The sequence below is a fragment of the Pezoporus flaviventris genome, unplaced genomic scaffold (genome assembly GCF_033815535.1).
Source record: "Pezoporus flaviventris isolate CSIRO_AGI_PZ_B2104156 unplaced genomic scaffold, CSIRO_AGI_Pfla_v1 ptg000036l, whole genome shotgun sequence".
NCBI classification, from domain to species: domain Eukaryota; kingdom Metazoa; phylum Chordata; class Aves; order Psittaciformes; family Psittacidae; genus Pezoporus; species Pezoporus flaviventris.
The window spans coordinates 24,361,824-24,383,505 of record NW_026892584.1 but is presented as its reverse complement, the minus strand read 5'-3'; the positions used below and the strand labels follow the sequence as shown (position 1 = coordinate 24,383,505).

Below are 21,682 nucleotides of genomic sequence, written 5' to 3'. Positions count from 1 at the left end.
GTCAAAATGAACAGAAACTGGCTAGGTGTTTTACACCAGAGAGTCTCATTTGGAATTCCTGCAAGGAAGGAATTGTCTCCACAACCTAAGTTTTAAGGAGTTTGTTATGGTCATTTTTGTAATGCCACAAATGTGATTAATTACCAAGTCCTTGTGAAATGCTGGCCTGTAAACCTAGCTCTTGCTCTATTTAATCTCTGAGTCTTCTGAGTACATGGGGAGTAGTTTGAATAACCTGCACAGTAGTTGTCTTCGTACAGAAGAATTGTTATCAACCCCAGACCCTGAATCATCCAAATCGTTCAGAGTGAAGAAAGTGCCCCTAATTACCCAATAGTCCCACCTGCGCTCTATGTAGTTACAGCCTTGTGCATGTAACCTGCGTGAATAATGGCAAGAAAGCAAGATGCATGCAGAGTTATTGCAGTAACAAGAGGTACACTTTCACGCCAGTAATTTTGTAGACATCATACTGTAAGTGTTTGCTTAAGTATGCCAGCTACTTTGCTTGACCACCACACAGGGAACTAACAGCTACTACTAAGAAGTCTGAAGAAAACCAGCAAGGAGTTTCACTAATCAGATGCTCCTCTGGCTAACAGATGTAGTATCAAGCAAACTCAAGTCCTAAACTACAGACTTTGCACAAAACTTGCGAAGGAAAGAAAATGTATGGGTTGTGTCTTTCATGTGTACATTAATTTTTCAGAATTTGTTGTCAGCCAGTGATAGCATCATAAAATGGGAGAGAAGGGCAGAAAGCGCCTTCTGTTTAATACAGACTAAACTACTGTGGTAGGAAGGCAGCCACTTCAGACAGCACAGCTAAGGAGATTCTACTGCCTGTAACTTTAGTTACAGGGTACAGCAAGAAACATCACGCTTGAATCATCTACCACAGCTTAACATGAGATAGCCAAATACAGGAATTTCTCAGTGCAGTAGAAAATCTTCACTGACACATTGTAAAAACTATGTACAAAAACATTTCTTACATTGTGGAGATGAAGGAGATTCTCCTTTACACTGAACACTCACAATTCTTCATTATTACATGTCCCAAAGAGCAAAGGAGGAAGAACACTGCAAAATGAATATGCTTTGGAGTATTTAAAAATCAGTATCGTACAAGTTGCTGGTGCTAATTTCTTCTTACCCACAGAGAAACAATACTGATACATCCTCCAGCACAGGTTAAGGGAAGCATCAGTTCCAAACCCACACTTACAGAGAGTGTTTCTTCTCTGCTTTGGTTTTACAACAATAACACGTATCAAACAACAAACTGTTCTGGCCTGTGAATTCCGCTTAAGTACAATAACATTTGTGTATAAAGACTTTTCTTTCAGCTGTGCCAAAGTGTTTCACTGAGTGCCTGTGGTGCAATTACAAGGCAAGCAAGCAGCAGGGAATGAGAAAAATAGGTATAGCAAAGGTGAAAAGCTATTTCAAATGCAATTTGAAACAAGACAGAGAGTCAACAAGAGACAAAATAAGGTTGTTCTAGGTGCTGGAGCTGCAGAAGAGAAGATGCTTACCCAGCACAGATAGTTGTGAAGGTAGAAAAGAGACCAGTGTGATACAAGACGGGCCAAAGGAGAGTGTTGGAGATCGACCTTGTAGGATGCTACACAGAAGGGTTGTTAGCACAGAGGAGATGAAAAGAAAAAGCAGTTTGACAGGAGAAGAAGGAACCAATTCTGGTTACGCGACTCTGACAGGCTCCTGCTGTTGCAGGTTACACAGACACCAAGAAGTCTAAAAGGTATCAGGTCACCAACTGCATAGAGGAGAACTGTCTGTGCAGAAGAAAACCAGACTATTAGTCCCTCAGAACATCTCACATCAGTTCAAAAGGTGTTTCTGACTCCTAATGACACAAAGCCCCACAATTCTGCCTGCAATGGCTACAGGCTTCAGGAACTGGTTTTCTCTCAGTTAATATCAATGTTGTAGCTTATAACCGAGGTTTGGGGCTCTTGGAAGACTCACTAAGGAAGGAATTGGCTTTGCAATCCAGTTTTTAGAGAGATTGTTATGGTCATTTTTGTAAATCCAGACATTTTATTTATTACAAAATATTTGTATATCCTTTCAGTTCGTCAGCCATCCAGAGGCTGCTGTGTGACAATCATAAATTCTGCCTGTTGCTTCCTTCTGAGGTAATAGATTTACGAGAGCAAGAGTCAGAAAAACAGGTTTACCACATACTAATTACCAAGAATATAGCATACCTTCATGGCAAGAAGGAAGCCCTGCCATCCTTCCACAATCCAATGTTCCTCACTGTATCCTAGCAGATTCCCTAGGACTCCAGATGCTTTGTATTTATTTTAGTCACTCCCACTCTTGACAATTTAGCTATGCAATCACTGCTAACTTTCTTAGCTGCTCTCCCTTCCACAGATTATTGCCCTTGTCCTTTCTTTTTTCTGCTGTGCTTTTGGTGATCTTTTCATTATTCAGTGCTTGGAATGCGTGAAAAAGCCCCCTGGGATAAGGGAAGTCCCTGGACTTCTCCAAATGGGTCTATACAAGGGTGACATAGAATCACAGAATCAGCTAGTTTGGAAAAGACCTTTAAGATCATCAAGTCCAAAGTTTACCACAGGACTGCCAAGTCCACCACTAAACCATGTCACAAAGGGCCTCATCTGTGTTTTTTGAACAGTTTCAGGGATGTTAATTCCATCATTTCCCTTGTGAAGCCTGCTCCAGTGCCTGATCACCCTCCTGGTGAAGAAAGTTCTTCCTAATATTCAGTGTAAACCTTCCCTGACACAGCTTGAGGCAGTTACCCCTTGTTCTATCACCTACTGGGAGAAGAGACAGACCCTCACAATAACCTCCTTTCAAGTAGTTGTACTGAGCAATAAGGTCCTCCAGGAGCCTTCTCCAGACCAAGCAACCCCAGTTCCCTCAGCCATTCCTCATAAGACTTGCTCTCCAAAAATGCAGGTGTCTGTTTTAAAGCAAGGCACCACACTGTAGCTTCATGTGGGCTTCTGCAGTTGAACAAAAGTCAGCCAAGGCATGAAATACGAAGGGGTAGAGACACTGAAAACCAAATTCAATTAGACTAAATACAAACTTCAGTGTTCTGGGAGAAAGGATGTTTACATGGTTACAGTTCTCTGCTGAGATTTAGCAGGGACTGGAACAGGGCCTGGCACACCCACAAGTTACTGGTGCAGCTCTTTGCAAATTGTTTGGGCTTTCCATGCTTTATCCCACAGTTTCCTGTAGGTAAATGGGGTTCATAAAGACTGGCTGTCTCACAAGGTTGCTGTCCTGATATACCAAGAATTGTTTGGGTCCTGCACTTTAAATGGTGCTATGGCATACTGTATCTGGGACAAGAATAAGCGGACTTTCTAATATGATATTGTTTCAGTAATGCTACAGAGTAAAGATCCCGGAACTATACTGTATTCTTCTGCTGCAAGACTTTAGGTAAACTGGTCCTGCAGCTAAATCCAAAGACAGTTTCACACCTGCTGAAGCCAAAGAAGTTCAGGCAGAGCTACGCTGCAGGCAGTTTCACCATAGCAGCCTTCCAGTATCTGAAGGGGGCCTATAGGGATGCTGGAGAGGGACTCTTCATTAGGGACTGTAGTGATAGGACAAGGGGTAACGGGTTAAAACTTAAACAGGGGAAGTTTAGGTTGGATATAAGGAGGAAATTCTTTCCTGTTAGGGTGGTGAGGCACTGGAATGGGTTGCCCAGGGAGGTTGTGAATGCTCCATCCCTGGCAGTGTTTGAGGCCAGGTTGGACGAGGCCTTGGGTGATATGATTTAGCGTAAAGTGTCCCTGCCCATGGCAGGGGGGTTGGAACTGGATGATCTTAAGGTCCTTTCCAACCCTAACGATTCTATGATTCTACAATTCTATGAAATGTCGTCACAAGCAACTTGAACCATCAGTGCTCTTTTGCTGGGCGGTTTTACCCCATGGGTCCCTGTTTGGCTCAGTTCCTCACGCCCCTTGGCCCTGCTCCCAGGCCAGCTCCACCGCTGGGTGTCACCGCCTGCTTCCTGCCCTTCATCCAGGTGGGTCTGACAGCAGGAGCAAGACTTCACATGGGAAACCCTTCCCAGCATCACAGCAGAGCTTCTGTTCTGATCTGAACCTGTAGTCGTTTTGTTCCTTTTATTTTTCCCCAGTAAAAAATTATTTTTAAAAGCCTTGTTCCTTGTGGAAGGCATTTCTGGAAGCATTTCTTTAATGGAAAATGAATTACTACCCAATCAAAACCCACTAGTTATACCATTCCGTCATCTTAATACTTAGAGCTCTCAAAGAAAAAACAAAAAGCAACCCCCAAAACCAAACATATGCTGTTTCTATCTGTGTTTATTTCACTGAAATAATGTCTTCAAATTGAAAGGAATGGAGGGGTGTGGGAAATATTGAAAAGTCATGAATCAATTTCAATCAATTTTAATTCCAGTATAAGAGGAAGTAATGCCACTTGTCGAAAACAAAGCAATCATTTCTGACAGCTAAATTTGCAAGAGACTTATTGCTGTCTGGAGAGAGGTAAAGCTGGATGCTTCCCTGCTTCTACCTCCACCTTAATTGACTTTCAGTGCTGTTTGATTTATTCTAGTGAAGTTTCTCTATGTCCTGTAACTCCTACTTTTCTTCCCTCAAATCAGCACTGCCACACAAACAGAACTGCTTTTTTCCCCAGAGTTTTAACTTGAAACTTGTACTTGGGTTTGCAAAAATATATGCAGATGTTTTTGTGTAAGTACTTTCCTTTATGAAAGATATTTTTGATATAAAACACTTGTTAGGGAATTTTAAAATGATAGTAAGGCCAGAATAAAACTAAAAATAATGATAAAATTAGAAAGAGTTTCAAATCCCACTTTTGTATCATTGTACTCTTTTTTACAAGCTGACTTTTCTGGCCTATGTGTACATTCTGTTTGAAATAAGCTAAAATCCTGTTACACACATATTCATCCCATATCATTTATTTTGCCTGGTTGTTGCCTAACCGTTTTACTGAAAACCCTGAGGGTATGGATTTTACATTCATGTATTAAACAATTTTACTTCTGCCACTAAAAAAACCTGCAGGAGCCTCCTCACAGCCCCCTGTGAGGACTCACAGCCCCCTGTGAAGGTTTACAAGGAAAATCCCCCAGTGGGTTTAGGATCCTGGAAGGGGAGACCCGCAGTGAAAGAATTTGCCCAAGTATCTTCAGGGTCTCAAAAGCGGGTCGTGGCTTTTGCCTTTTCGTTTGTAAACTGGTTCCTCCACATACAACAGGCTCATGTAAACCACAAAACAAACATCTGGATGACAACACTGAACACCGGCTTCATTCAATAAGCTATTCAACACTGAGTTTTTCATTACTGATTTTAAGTTTTTGAACTGAAGAGGAAAAAATTCACTGATCAGCATAGCTGCTGCCTTGCTAACATAGGCAAGACTGTGCTGTACTTAAAGGTTATTTTCTTGTAGATTGCACTGTTGCCTTTCGCAGCGGTAGGACCTGAGGGACATGTGTTTCCTTGTGTGTGTGCTGGAATTGTAGCCAGCAGTGTCCAAATATCTTTGTCACTGTTATAAGTGATTCTGAATGTAGATGTTTGAAGATTAATACGTATTTGTCTTTCATTTATGTGTGCAACATATCTTTTCAAAAGACAGTTTGAAGCAACTCACGGTTTCCACCAAAGACTGAATGATGAAAGTAAGAGGTTAACAGGGTCTAACTTCAATCTAACAGGTTAATAAGGGTCTAGTTTCAAACCCTGAACCCATACACCAGGGCTGCCTACAAACAGGTTTCATCCACAATCCAGCAGGTGTCAGAAGCCCTGGACTTACATGGGTATTGGAAAATCCCCAAGGTAATAGCAATGGGAGGGCCTGGAAGTTTTAAATTTGGCTGCAGATGTCAAAAACAGAAAAACAACAAAAAAAAAAACAACCCAAACAAACCCAAAACAAACAAACAAAACCAACACAAACCCAAAACCAAACAAAAGAAAAAAGAAAAGAAGCAAAACAAGCCAAGATGAGTGTAGGACATTTAGATTACACAGCAGTAGGAGAGGATTTGACTTGGTAAATTAGAAATTTTGAAGATAAAGTCACTTACTATATTTGAGCGGATAGATACCATTATAGCCTTGCCTTTTCTAAAAACGTGTTTTTCATGTTTATTCATATGCACAAGGGAAAAAATCTTGATCTGTGCCTCTGTGCCTATTACTTGTGCAAGTAATTCCTCGCGGCGCAGTGAAGGCAGCTGTAAAGACTCCTTGCACCATTAAAGACTCATAGGATGGGGCCCATCTTTTGTTACGTATGTTGAGGCTGAGCTCACTGTAACGAGGAACTTTCACAACTTTTAAAATACTGAGAAACAAGTATTTCATCTTAGATTTCGCCCCTGAAGTCCATCATTACCGGGTAACTAACAGTTCCCTCCAAAGAGAGCCCACAATGCAGAAGTATATTTTCAGACATTCAAGAGCCTGTCAACGTGACACCCACTCTTCCAGGCAAATTCATTAGGCCAGAATTAAATACTTACTGTGGAGGAAAATATAGGAAGAGAAACTTCAGCCTTTGTCACCCATACTTTTGTTAACCTAGACTTTGCCAGATTTGCAGCATGTCACAACCGGTGCTTGCCGGGGCCATTGAGGCACCAGGAATGCATTCGCTTTGTGAAGTAGTTTCCGCTTGCATGTGACAAAGCAGCTAGCTGGCTAGTCAGCCTCAGTCAGTGTCTATTTATGGCAAAATGTCAAAAAAGAATGTCCTGCATTTGTGGCTCAACAATAATGAACATGGCTAAATCTGAAAATGAACAAAGGGAAGTGAACAGCTTTTTAAATCCTGAAGAACATTCGATTCTTGGTGTCCTTTTTGTTCCGATTGTTTGGGCTGAAGGCTGTGAAAGGACCACCTGTTGGGCTGCCATTTTGGGATTGTGTTAAATGCAGTGATTGCATGAAAGAACACTTTCCAAAATAACCTGGTATTATTATTCACTTATTTTATAGTAAATCTGCATTCAGAACCTGCAGGAAAGTATAAGGCTTTTTCTCTAAGTGAAATCTAAAGCTGTAAGTTCTCTATAAACGTGCTTACTGTGGATGCATGATTTTATAGTGACAATCATGATACTTTAAAAGCTCAATTAAACCTTTGATGCAGCACTGAGTTTCCCTGTAACAGAAAACAAATCTTTTGCAGTAATAAATATAAGAAGAAGGAGAGATGAAGTTATACAGGGCTGAATATCTCTGAGGACTAAATTAGCAAGGACACTTCACAAAATGTAACTTAAATATTTATTTTGCTCTTGGCACAAACTTGAAACTTTTAGTGACGCCAATTATTTTTAATGTCTATAAGAATGTTCTTGGGTGTAATTTGCTTTTGCTCAAAAGACTGCACTGAATTGCATTAGAATCTTAGTGAACTTTTGAGAAGGTTTACCATAAATCAGTATAAACATTTAATTTAAAAAATATAAAATACATATTCATTTTTCTAATGGGCTGTTTTTTTTGGTAAAAGATACTTTATACAGTCAAGGGATAATGATTATTTACATAATAAAACCAGGGGAAATGTTGCCCAAATTAAAAAAAAAAAATCATTTTTGTTTTATAAACATCAAGTCATACAGCTGTTAGTTTTTAAGGTGAGACAGATGAATCCTTTCACACAGTTTAGCATCTTTAATATCTTTTTATGAATTTTAGCTGGGAAAGAACTTTAGAATTGGAGCTGAGTTATGCAGTTAATTGGAGGGATAGCAGAGAGGGAAGTCTACATGAATAGCTGGATATATTTCCAACTGCTTTCACCAGTTTCAATCACGAAAGTTATAGCTAAAACCCAGGAGATAAATCTCTTGGGTTTTGCATATTTTTCTTCCTCAGAATAGTGAAGGCAGTTGTACATCTGAAAATGATCTATAAATACATTTGTTTAATATACATAAGGGAGAGCTTATTTCCTGGAAACCCCTGTATATTATATACTAGCAGAAATGACCCTTAATGTATCAGTACCACTACCTTTAAAAGTTAAAACATGATTTTAAATATATGGGTTAAAGTGACTTTTAGAAAATTATAGTTTTGTTGGTCAAACAAAATTGCTAGCCAGGCAGATTTTTACATGTGGATTGAACTATATTTCATTTCCTACATTAGAGAAGAATGAGTTTTGTGTGACTATCAGTTCAGAGGGGGAAAAGGTGAAGTGGAAGAGCATACAATGCACAAGTATAAATTAATGTCTGGGTTTATTGTTCACCATGCTGTAAAGAGTATGTACTACACACAGCTATTCTATTAGGGAATTATGGAAACTGAGGCTCGCAAGCAAAAATTACTTGTGTCTGAATAAAAATATATATCTTTGGGAGACATACAATATGTTTGGAACCCTGAGGGTTAATGAGAGGTAAGCTGGTGAAGGGGGGAGAGGAGATAAGGGAAATAACAGAAGCTGAATAGATGAAAGAAGTGATTCAGTGGGAAGCATTGTTGATCACAGCTAGGTGTCAGAAACAAACTAGAAAATTGGGAACTGCTTCAACATTGACAGGAAAATAATATATATAAAAAAAGAACTTATATCACCTACTAAAAAGAAAAAGAAAATAAGAGATAATAAAAGGCTTTCAGGTTTTCTTTGGGACATGTCAATGAAAAATAATGCAAGCAAGTACGAAAGAAAGCACTGAAATGGAATCCTCTCTGAAGGTATCTTGGGGAGAGGGGCTCATTGTCCCATCCTTTTCACATCAAGAATTTAATTTTGCATTCTCTTTGTCAGTCTTGAGATATACAATATGCAGTTATTCTACACTGGTTACTTTTTCTTTCCTTTCATCCACTTAGGTAGTCTATACTGGCAGAGGGACAGCCAGAATGGGAGAAATCTAGCCATGAATTAAATCATCCAGCTCTCCCTTGCCAATCTGATTTTTACCTACATTTTGAACTTACTCAAAGGCAAAGTGAGACCCTTTTTTTTTCCTGAATACTAAAGAGAACTGCAGTTCTTCTATTTCCCTCATTTTTAATTCCTTTTATTGACATCTACTTTTACAGAAAAAATATCTCTCTGGAGCATTCAGGTTTCATTATGCTTTTGCTACGCAGGATGCAGATATACCTTATAGAACTTGATCACTTATTTTCTGATCTTTCACTTTAGGCAACTTGAAAAAAAAGTACCAGCTTGTATTTTCCTTCTGGAGACACCTACCCTAAGATGTTATTAGCAGAACATTAAAAACCCCAAAATGCCTTTTGCTTTTTAGTGCCAGGGACGTTCTGGTTCCTATGTATGTATTCTGTTTACACCCATCCCCCATGAATTCCTAAGACAGTTTCTCTTATATTAAGCTTCCTTCTGGTGCCCATAGCAACACCATCTAGTACTGAAATGTTCCTGCAGGATTTGCAGGAGTCCTTTCAAAACAAGATGCTGATTCTGCAGTTATTGCACACCCAGCTACTTATATCAGATTCATTGTCTGAGCCCTCAGTTGTGCGTGGAAGGCAATTCAGCTGACCATTGACCAGCCTCAGCGTCATTAGTGATGAAACATTAGGTACGTTCTGGTTTGTTTGGGTTTTCTCCCCACAAAAACAACCAACTTTTTTATTCTTTGCAGTTTACTTAACTGTGTGAAGAAATCGCAGAAGGTGGCAGGGGCTTGGAATTTGAGATTGTTCTTTGGTTTATTTATATTTCTTTACCTGCAAATGCACTGACATGCAAATTGGCATCTGCCTGCTGGTCGATGCTTCAGGAGCCACTTTCTGCTCTTGAAGGCAACGATGCAAAGAGGGAAAAAGTACATTTGGCTAAAAAACAACCTGGGAGAAGTTCATGGGAAGTCCCAATGGCTAGCTCCTGCAGCCCAGGAGCTTTTAGCAGAGCTCGTTCACTGCGAGCCTGGGTCCTTTGGGACACCTGGTAGGGGTCAGAGCTGCCCATACTGAGCTGGACCTCAGCAGGCACTGCGGATACACGTGGTGAAAAGAAAGGGAAAGGCCTGTGCCATTGCCACTGCTCCTGTTCCCCTGCATGTGCTGAGACTGAGGAGGTCAAAAACAGCTGTGGGAGCTGGTCTGCTTCCATGCCTTTCCCCTGCATGCTGGAGATGCCAGCAGAGTCCAGAGAGGTGGAGAAGGCTGAGGACCTACACTAAGGTGTGCTTGAAGACTCAGCCTCCTGTTCCAGGTCTTCAAGCTGAAGACGACAAATGCTGTTCCCAAGCATGAGATCCATGCCCATTATCAGTACCAGCCATTAACATGATTTTGTCTAAAAAAAAAATAAATAAAAGGGAAGGATGAGGGTAGTGATTGACACTACACACTTTGTTCATTCATTCTGAACACGGCATTTCATTTAAATTCTGTGTTGTGCCACGCTGTGTGCTAGGAAATGTACCCTAGGATAATTTTAAAGCTATAAAAGTTCAGTAAATGGAGACTTCCCGGCAGGACTCAGCTATTAAATCTTTGTTGGAAAGTAGGAGCCACATCCATTAAAAAAATCATATTCTGGTGAGACTAATCACATCCTTGCACTGCTAAAGTATGCTTGTATTCAGATGTTAATCACATAAATATTCGGCAGTTATACGTTGTGTAGAACAAATGCCACAAATTGGCAACGTTAAAAAACCCCTTATCACTGAAGGTATCTTGAGAACATGGAAATATCCGGGTCATGTTCAGGGTGATGGCAGAACATTTGCCACGGTGAGGCAAGAAGAATCCCTTCCCTAGCCATCATTTAGCAAGAGAAAAGTTCACCCAAAGTGCAGCTGCTCTAACCTGTGTTGCACACAATGGCACAGCCTGAGCAGTGCTCCCTCCTCTGAGCAAGGGGGCCCTGGCCAGGCACCGTCCCCCTACCTGGGGACCATACCAACAGCGCTCCAAGAGAGAGCTGGATGTTGCCAGTGGATGTAAAAAGGACATAAGGTTTGGGCATCCCTTATACAGAAAGTGAACAAGGGATAAGAGCCCACCCAGTCCTGCTGGTGCTCTGAGAGATGCCTTACGTGCTGCTGGCAAGGAGTCAGATTCAGGTGTGCAGCAAGTTTATGTTCTGAAGAGAAAAAAATGGTCTGGTAAAGGGGAGAGCTTGAAACTCCTTTGGAGGAGATGGGTCACAAATTATCCTCCCATGTGTTGCCTTTAGGAGAGTCATCCCAGAGCAGGAGTAAAACTGCACAGTGTCCTAAGGTCCAGCATGGACAAAGTTTCTTCCTTGCCACCTTCACACATACTGTGCAAAAGATACAATTCAGAGTAACCAAGAATTTAATTCTAACTGTAATTCTAAATTGACAGCTTGTTAAAGAAAGAAAGATTTCTTTATGAGACAAATATCCTCTTCAACTTGCAAGAACTGAATGACTTCTAACATTACTATTAGACAATCATATTTTCATCTGATGTCATTCTTCCTACCTAACATTAAATCCCCCATTAATGGCAATTAACACCTTATTCAGCCATTGGTATGCCTGCTTGGACAAAATCAGTATCTCTGAAAATTTATTTTGTTTCAAGGATGGCAACCTGGTGAGCATATCTAGCCCATAGAATAGTTTCTTCCACTCTCCTGGGAATACTGCATGGGCAGAGAAAATTAAAATCTGAGATAATACCGTGTGTGTTGTAGGACTGGAGGGTTTCAGGAAGGAGGGAAGGACAAATTTGCAGCCCAGCTTGGATCTGGTAGGATTTCTTTGATCATTTGTCAAGAAATGCTGCATTAACATTTACAAACTCAAGAATACCAGGTTGGAATTAGAAGCGACATCCAAATGTACTGAATTGGTTGATCCCAGCTGGCACCGACAGGACTTGATAGGAGTTCTAAACAATACAGATAAACAAAATCTAGACATTTGTTTATACACAACACAGACTATAAAAGTAATTTTTATAATTGATGTATGCTGAATCTTAGGCTTTGATTCTGTTTTGTGTTTTATTGGTTTTGGTTTTGTTTTACTCTCCTTTATATCTTACTGTTAGGGAGTATTTCTTTTATGCTAAGGAATCCCAATGCCACACAAATCTTTGAGGAGAAAAGAACATTTTTCTTGTCATGAGCTGTAAGCAGAAACTGCAATCTGAAAGAATTGTTTATCCTCCATTTCTTAAGAAAACTTTTCTTGTGGAGATACATTCATCTTGCGAAGTAAACAAATCGGCCAGTTCACACCAGGCTGCATCTTCCTTGTATTTGAGATTCTGTGGTTTGCTATTTAGGTCTCAGAAAGGTCCAAGACGTAGGGCCCAATTCATCAATGCATTTATTTTGGTTTGTGCTTGCATAAAGCTGTTCCCTTTGAGTTAATTTAAATTAGTATAAAAACTTTTCAGGACACATGCTGCCTCTTCCTGAATGTCTAGAAAGTCCCTGGAAAAACTCACAAAGAAATTTTTCTCAAGTTAGTTTCTAATGATCATAACAAATCACATCTGTATGTAATGATCATAAAAAAAATCACATCTGTGAAGGCAATGGATACTTAAACAAACAAAAAAAAAAAAGAAAAAAGAAAAGAAAAAAAGAACAAATGAGCAAAAAGAAAAAATACCAAGTGCAAGAATTATTTAATTTGAGAGCCCAGCATCTCAGGCTTGTCAGGTTGTTTTCAATGTTAAACCTTGCCCCAGTTCTTAATCCAGACTGGTAGCCTGTGCCTTAGCCCTCCTTTTAGAAAACTCTTCTATTACCTGTAGGTGCCATGAAAGAAAATCTGGGGTTTTGGCCAGTTATCGTTCCCTTTAAAAAATTCTCTCTGCTGATAATCAGAATCAATATTTACCAAGTTAAGAAATGCCATTCCTTGTCTGAACAATCTGTATGCTTGTAGCCAGTTACAACCCATCCTTTTGTTATCACTTTGCTCTGCTGAACAAAAGCAGGTTCTTTTCTTAAAATGATGAAAAATCAGAATTGTTGGTAGTATAAGTTATTTTTAAATAAGTAAAGGAGTAATCAGATGTCTGATATGCAAGTTTGGAGAATGAAGCATAGTTTAATAGGAAAGATGAGTTTTCATCCGCTGAAACCACAAATGCTGTGTGGATTAGTTGCTTTTAATCCCATTTAACTAAAGCTCCCCATTTCATTCTTCTAATCTTTCCTCATAAACAAATCCTTCCAGTCATGTTTTCTATCCTCCTTGGAATTCCTCTCTATTTGTCTACATATTTTGAGCATAAAGAGAGGCCCAGGGTGAATGTGGGATTCTAGGAGGGACTCCGTCAGCTTTGTGCTAAATCCGTAATTAAAAAGGGTTAAAGTTAATATATTTAAGCTACAACAACGAATCCACTTGATCACACATGACAACAGAAGCATTTATAATTATAATGATTGTCTTACCTCTCAAATGGTCAGACTTAGAGTGTTTAATCTGCACAGATTTGTTTTCTGTAATGAAGATATTAAGGATATTTCCAAGGCAGTGCAAATTTTGCTTGAGTTGGGGAAAGAGAATTATTTTTAAAGGGTTTCAAAATCCTATGCACTGATGATTTTGGTCTGCAAATAACAACCTCTCTCTTCTCCGCCTTCACTTTAACACTGATCTTTCTGTGTAGCAAGACCATACCTTACAGCGGTAGCCTCTTTACGCAGGCACAGAGCATGCAGGACGATGCACAGTAGCAACAGCAGCTGCAAATAATATTTTGGAAACATTTTGGTGCACTTTTACTGGAATGCTTAAATAACACAGTGGAAATGAAGAAAACCCACATGCTCATTCCATCAAGAACTAACTGAATGCAAACAGAGTTTGCCTGTGTAAATTTTATGATTTAAATGTCCCCCAAACTATGCCAAAAAACCAGCTGCATACAGGAACCCCCCCAAAGCTGTTGTCTGCAAGGGTGTAGTGTTAGACTCTGAGACACCACAGATCATGATTATACAACCCTAATCTCTTTGGTTTATTACCTTTCTGACCTGTAACCAAAGCTGAATGTATTTTTAAAGTCAAGAACACTATCCATGCAACTTGTTTATTAAAAAGGAGCATAGCCCCCATTCCAATTACATTCTACTTTTTGACAAGCTGTCAATAAACTTGCTCCTTCTGTTACCACCAATGGGCATGAACATACCACTTCAGAACCCCTCTCTTACATTGGGACCCCAACAGGGTAATGACAGTTCCCACCTTACAAAAAGTCTCATATGTGAAAAGCTTCCCCTGGGCACAAGTTCTCAGTACTTTGTATTGTCAGATTCACAGGCACAGGGTTCAGAAAGTTTAGGGTTTGGGGCTATTTTTTCCTTGCCAGTTATGCTGTGGAATTAATCCAAACTGGCTAACTTGTGAAAATAAATTGTGTTCTCTCTGAAGACTAATTTAGCGGTACAAAGCTCATATGCTTGTGTACATTCCTCCCCCCCCCCCACCTGCATAAGTACACACACACACACATTTACATGAGTAGATTAACTGCATCTAAAACTCAATTACTTATCTGTATGCACGCGTGTTATTAAGATTTATGAAGACTATGCATAGATTTAACTACACGTTCTACTTATATTTTTAAAAATTTGGATCAAAGTATGGTCCTGGTGCTCTTTATCCCTCTACTATTTACCTACACACCATGAGCATGTGATATTCATTTGTATATGGTATATACAAGTGTCAGAGAGAAAATGTATGTAGGTATATCTGTCTATATATCTGTATATGGCCATCATGCATTATTTATAAAATGAGTTTATTGCATATACAAACAATAATTATTCTAAACATGCAATTATATATCCATATTTGTGTGTCTATATAGATTTTTTTGTCCTTAATGGAAAACTTGAACTGCAAGCAGCCATGTCAGAACTCAGATGGTTAACATTCACTTCTTGCTGTTTTATTGCATATTACTGTGCGCTCCTGAGCAGCAGGAGCAGATTCAGGCAATTACAATCAAGTCAGGGCACACGCCGTGGCTGAGCAACACGATCATGATGAGGATACTGATGAGGCACTTATCGAAAACCCCACATCATCCACACTCATCAGCCACAACATGTCACCCCAAATGAGGCATCAGCTGCCTTCAAATGGCTCATTGCACACTGTTTACAGCTTTCTTTGGACCCACTTTTGATTTTGCGGTCAGGACTTAGTTCAAACAGCAGCTGACTGGCACTGGCAAGCCTCGGGATTCAGCAGAGATGACTTCCAGGAGTCAGGAGTGTTTTGACACGGGGCCTGACCGACACAGAGAAAAGGTCCCAGCTCAGTTCCCCCCAAACACTGGTCCCTCTGAGAGGAGAGGGGAGTTATGTCGGGCAAGGAGGGGCAGTGCGAGAGGGGGGGAAAGCAAACAAACAAACAGTCCCACGGCGCTGTCTGATATTTTTTATTTCCTGCCTCCATCCTAACGAGTGGCCAGCGACAGGAATTCAGGCAGAAACAATTTGGACCAGATTCCTGTCATTTCTGGGACCCCTAAAGCCACTTTGACAATGTAAAATGGTCCTTAAAGTGGGGATGTAAATTATGGGTTCTCTATTCAAATTTGTCTTTTTGTGGGAATTGCACTAAACTGGGCACAAAACTTTTCCTGGGCCTCAGACCTTTCCCCATTATTTACTGGGATTCAGGAAGACTTTTCTTGCCTATTTAGTTCTTTCTGCAAAAAGAAGGGAAACAAGAAAGAATAAACGAGGAAGGGCGAGGATACACGGATAGATCCTAGAGATCAGCCGTCTGCTTGAGTGGGGGTCAGGAAAGACCCAAAAAGGAACAACTCCAAATTAGGGAGACTGAGAGAGACTCCCTCCAGCCCAGCTGATTGGCACTTGAAAGAGGAGTTTAGAGACTCACTGGAGTTGGAAACACCACATCCAGACCCTTGCCTATATCAAGTGGAGTGAGCACTCTGAGGTGGAGATTGGTTACTCCTGAAGAACACAGCCCTGGGCTAAACTAGAGCTGAGACGCTTTCTCCTGCCACCACTGCCTAGAAACACGTATTTCTGCTGCACAGATTAAAACTAATTTGTTTTGACAAATAAGAGATTTTTCTGATGAGAAAGTGCTGCATCATGGAGTCCCTGACACTCTGCCAAAGAAAGGTGAAAGGACCTTAGGGTGAACAGAAATCTAGTCCTTGAACTTCAAACATTAGTTGATGCAAACATATACTAATCAATTACTGTCAGTTAGTATCATTTTATGTGACAGACTGGAAAAAAATGAAGCTATTTTACTTCACCACTCTTTCTCTTCTATCATAAATATATATATAAATTTATATATGTAAAAATAATTTATTAATTTATGGCAATGACAAATATCAAAATTCCCAGATAATTGGCTTCTATACCAATTAAAAATCTTATTTTACAAATAGACCAGCCTATGAACTGAAAGCTGAAGTTATTCACCCAGTTTTAGACGGCCAGCTCAGGCCTCTGAAGTAAATCATTAGACAATACTTCCTGTTCTGATGATTGTTCAATTAAGATGTGGGAATATACCTATATATATCGTTACCTTTATGGTTGCTGTCTGCAGCCTGCGCTGTCTGCCTCAATAGTTTTCAAATTCCAGAACGCAGCGCGCTCCCTCCGGATGCCAAATTGTAACAGCATACTGCATCATGAAAACATCTGAAGCAAAAATAGAGGATCCATGCAGGTTTCCATACATTTGTACATACATCTTAGAGCTGTTTTCCTTGCTGCTTTCATTTCTAACCTGTGTTGAAACACGTTTTTTTCTCTTAGGGACAGATTCTTCCTACTGCTCACAAAGATTTTATTTAAAGTTAGAGGAAAAACCATTTTCCAAAAAGGCAAAATAGGTGGTCCCAGGAGAGACAGAAATTAGTTTGTACGATCTGTTTATCAGTCTTATTTACTAAAACATTTTCTTTTTTTTTTTTTTTTTCATTCCCAGTAATAGAAAATGTTCTTAGGCAAATCCTAAACCCGTTAATTTCCTCAGAATAGCTTAAACTTATTGGTAGGACTCCTATCATGCTATCTTCTCTGCGGTGCTCAGCAATATAAGCAGGGGGAGGAGGTAAGGAGTGTGCGTGCATTAGGATGGCACAGCATAAAATCCCTCAAAACTGCTTGACCGAAATAAAATTGAGCTACTCGTGCACAGCGCTGCAAAGACACGAAACTCTGTGTGAATGATGCTAGATAAGAACTGAAGCACCGGTGGTAAAGCATCCTAATTACAAACCTGCGGTGCAGGCAGAATAATGGACAGAGTGGCAGCTCTGGTGGCTGTGTAAAAAGGAGTGGAAGTTTGCATTTTTGTGGCTGTATCTTGAATTGAAGTGTGTGTGTGTATGTGTGTGAGAGGGAGGAGGTGGGAAGGGGGGAGAGAGAGAGAGAGAGTAAAGAACTGTTTTTGGGTCATCATCTTACGCTCTTTGTGATGCACATTCTAATTTAGGCAAAAGGGATGCATCTTTCAAATGCAGATCATGTTTGCATTAGAAGAGCAATGAGAACACTTGTCACTTTCAGAACATTTATGTGCTAGAAGTACTGTTAGCAGAAGAGCAGTTTAGATAAATTCAAGACTTTTTTTTGCTGATCACAAACATTAAGCTTCACACCTGAAACCCTCAACCCCCTGCTGTGCTCTAATCCTAGCACCATTCACCCTTAGAGACTCAAAGTGCTGTGCCACTGCTCTCAAACATTTGATTGCCCTTACTTTGAATGCCACCACCTGCAAAAATGCCTTTTTATTCCCTTTGAGCCTCTTGAGAAGGAAGTAAAAATGATAATTCATGACAAACATTAATTAATTGTTTACAAGATGATCTTTTCTTTTTCTAACTTCTGTTCAGCAGACATGTTGAGCTGCAAGACTCCACGCTTGATGCCAGAGCTTGTCAAGAGGTCTGCATTGTTGTTTATCACTCAGGCATAGGATAGACTGCAGGTCATTGTTTCTGCAGTTCAAGTAGGACTGTCTAGCTCTTGTTTGAAGAATGGAAGTGCCATGCGTGAGTTCCCCAGTATAAAAGAACTACCGGTTCTAAGAAGGAACAGGGATTTAGCTTCTAATGCAAAGTAAATAAACATTTTTCACCATCTCTTGCTCCATGTGATTTTGGAAAGGTCAAGAGATGCCATTACAGTATTTTAAAAGCTCCAAATTATGTTTAAATAACCTATCACTAAACTCAGAGAAATCTTATCAGAATTTAAGAACCTATTGTGGTTGTTTTAGTTCTTGAATTCATCATCAGAGCAAGACGTATTTTGAAAGGAATGTGCTGTTGTTAGGACGGCTGAGATTCACTCAAGGCTTGGGCTCAGCCTCTCTGAAAAGCTAAAGCATAACACACAACACCCCCACACCCCCCAAAAATACAGACATGATTTAACTGTCTACTTGAATTCAAGAATTAATTCTACCAGAGATGTTACACCATGCTAGCAAGTGACCCACATATCCCAGTAAGAGTCTAAAAGAGAAAAATGCACTCAATTTTAAAACAACACCACCAAAACATTGGGCAGCAAAATTTAGCTCTCCACATTACACTTAGGCAGCTAAAGGTAAGCAAACAGGTTTGCAGAGAAGATAAGCTGCTGCAACCTGGATGAAATAATTAGAAAATGTGGTGAACAGCATCTTTGCAAATCAGACTTCTTATTTACTCATTCATTTTTTAACACATATAAACATATTTTTATTTACACAGATGTAAGCAGACATGTGTTGGACACATTGCTCTGTTCCTCTTGTAACAAAACAATTCTGAGAACTTTAAACCACACCAAAAGTCTGGAAAAAAGGTAAAGAGAGTGAAAGGTCTTACTTGTAGGAAGTGTACAGTAATACAGCTTCTTGCAGAACTCTGGTTTCCACGTTCCAAATTAGGAGCCCTTAGATCACGGCTGGAAGGGTAAAAATCAATGCTATATTTTCTGAGTCAATACTACAGGTTGCACTTAACAGACATGGAGACTAATAAGGTATGCAGAAGGAGTAAAAGCAGTGCACAAAAAATTCAGGCCTTCATCTTGGCGACGATCCAGCACAATGATGTTTCAACCAGATTTGAAAAAAAAAAAAATCAATAACATCTGTGGTATAATGGTTAATTAAAGAAGCTCTTCAGCAAAGCTCAAGATGAGAGGCTCGGCCTGAAATTCAGACAGCTGAAGCTTGATTATCAGGAAAGAATGCTTTTTTAGCTGTGAGTGGATAGGCCAAAAGCTGCAATGTGTGGAAACGGGGAAAAAATTGCTTTTATTTTAACTTTCTTTAAGTAATCAATACATGGTTTTCACCTGCATTAGGAGCTGTTTCAAGCAAAAGCCTCTTTCTATACATCTGTATAAATATAATCCACTCCCTTTGGAATCCATAGATTTAAGAACAACAGCAACGATAAACAGTTTGCCTGCCTGCTCTTAATTCACAAATTCTCCACTTTCCCTCCCCACCCCCAGCACCTCTGGCTGTGCCTTATGTGCAAAACCCATCCTGTGGCAAATCCCTCCAGCTACATTCTCTTCTTATTTAGTTTAATTTTTAAGACCTAAGCCTTTCAAGACTGAGCCTGAAAGAAATTAATCAAAAATTGAATGTTAAAGAATAGTAATATCTCCAGTAACCAGACAATTCTACCATCAGCCTCTGCACCTTTTTATCTGGTTCTTTCTATTCTTTCATTTGTCACCTCTATCTAAAATATATATGCACAGATTTACAGCCAGAAGGGACTATCTTGATACCTTGCATAACACGAGACAAGGGTTTCCAGCTGGTAATTCCTGTGCATTGTCTATATTCTAAGGATGAGCAGAAAGATACATAGTTAAAAAAAAACAAAAATTAAAATAAAATCCTGATTTAGAGATTTCAAATGACAGAAAATCCACTCCATCTCTTGGCAAGTTGTTCTGAAAGTTAATTAGCATCACTATAAAACTGCCTTATTTTTAGTTTGATTTTTTTTCTACCTGTGTCTTAGTCTGCAAAGTTCAAGAGCCCTGGGCTATCAGAAATCATTTCTCTGTAGAAATTACAGACCATGGTCAAGCCTGCTCTTCATCTTCTTCTGGATAAGCTGAAAAAGATGGCACCCCTTTACCTTCTTACTGTGGACAGACTTTCTTACTGTAGACAGATTTCTCAGATTTTTTTCTTGTAACTTTTCTATGTCAGTGTGCTTTTCAAGAGCAGGTAGACAAACACAAGCTCTTCTTCCAGTAGCAATCCCGGTAGTGCTTAATATCAGACCTCTGGCATCTACTTAGTTTTCCCCTATTGATCCATCCAAAAACTTCTCATCTGTGAACTACCACACTAGCAGCTCAATTATTTTTAGCCCAAATTATTTCAACCCTTTTCTCCAAAATGCATGTCTCTGCCTTAAAAAAAAGAGCAACATTCTTTATTCCAGAAAATGAAAATACCATGTTATAACAAATCTTGTTAGCAAAAGAACAGCTCTGCAAGTATAACAATCCTTTCATTCTGCAATGCTAAGAGAAACATCTCCCACATATTACAACTGTCAGGACCTATACTTTCTATTTTCCAGGAAATTCTAAAAAGGAATTCAAACAGATGGCAAACATTTTTTAAGTTAGTCAGAAAATTAAGTTTCAGGTAGAAAGTTTTTTCTGGGTAATCAATTATTTATTTAAATAATTTGAACATTTAATTCAATTTGTTATTTTAAAATTAATATTGCTTCTGTTTACATATTGCTTCTTAAAACACACACAAAAATTAATTATCAAAACCTGTTCCAAAACGTTAAAATAAGATTTTCCAACACTAGCACAGTGTTTCCTTTCTTTTTTCCCGGGTGCAATCTCTTGAAAGCATTACTTTTTCCAGACTTTACAAATCAAACATAAACAAAAAAAAAAAAGATTATAAAAACCAATTTAACTCACACTAACGGACATGTAAGTAGGCAGCTCTTTCTTTTTAAGCTGTAAGGCACAAAGTAGCAGCAGAAATAAAATCAGTTGTTTCTCGAACTCAGAATTTTCAGGGCAGGGCTTCCAAAAGCAATTGGGGTTGATTTACTTACACTTCCATTTAAATCAATGTTAGCTTTATGTCTGTTTTCAAAGGGAGCAGACCTAAGTCAAGAGAAAGTGCAAAGTAAACTCCTGCCCCCTCAAACTTTCTGTCAGAATTCTTCAGATTCCTTTGGAGTTCAAGTGGAATTTTCCTCAGCAAACAACATACCCAGTGCAAAGATCTTTTATGTCATCAGCATTGAAGAAATGAAAACATCAGCAAGTACATATTTGGAAATATAACTGTGATCACAGTCAAACCCAAAGGAGACAGATATCTTTAAGAAATAGCACCTGACTTAGTCCATGTCAGACTGTCTCCATCGGTGCCTTTTGTAGTATGCATTTTTTTTTTCCAAATTAAGTTTTGTCTGATATTCATACATAATATCCAAGAAACACACATTCACCTTTTTTTTTTTTTTTTTTTGACAAGAAAGGTTCCCCATCCCTCAGAGCTGTGTTGCAGCCCTTCAGTGTTAACTGTTCTCTGCCATGATTGCAAGCTCCTGCAGGCACTGGATCATTTCCCGTTACTCTGTCTTACTCAAGGTGAGAAGAGCACTGGTGAATCCTCCTTGTT

The 21,682-nt window shown here is 39.4% G+C and overlaps 1 long non-coding RNA gene across 1 annotated transcript; it reads right to left on the bottom strand.

The window, feature by feature from the left end:
* Positions 1–10,145: 10,145 nt before the first annotated feature.
* Positions 10,146–19,490, bottom strand: LOC133274778 (uncharacterized). The gene is made up of 3 exons (XR_009745257.1): positions 18,873–19,490; positions 13,658–13,722; positions 10,146–10,332 (listed from the first exon to the last, which is right to left on the bottom strand). It is a non-coding gene; the product is annotated as an uncharacterized LOC133274778 (long non-coding RNA).
* Between the last annotated feature and the right edge of the window lie 2,192 nt (positions 19,491–21,682).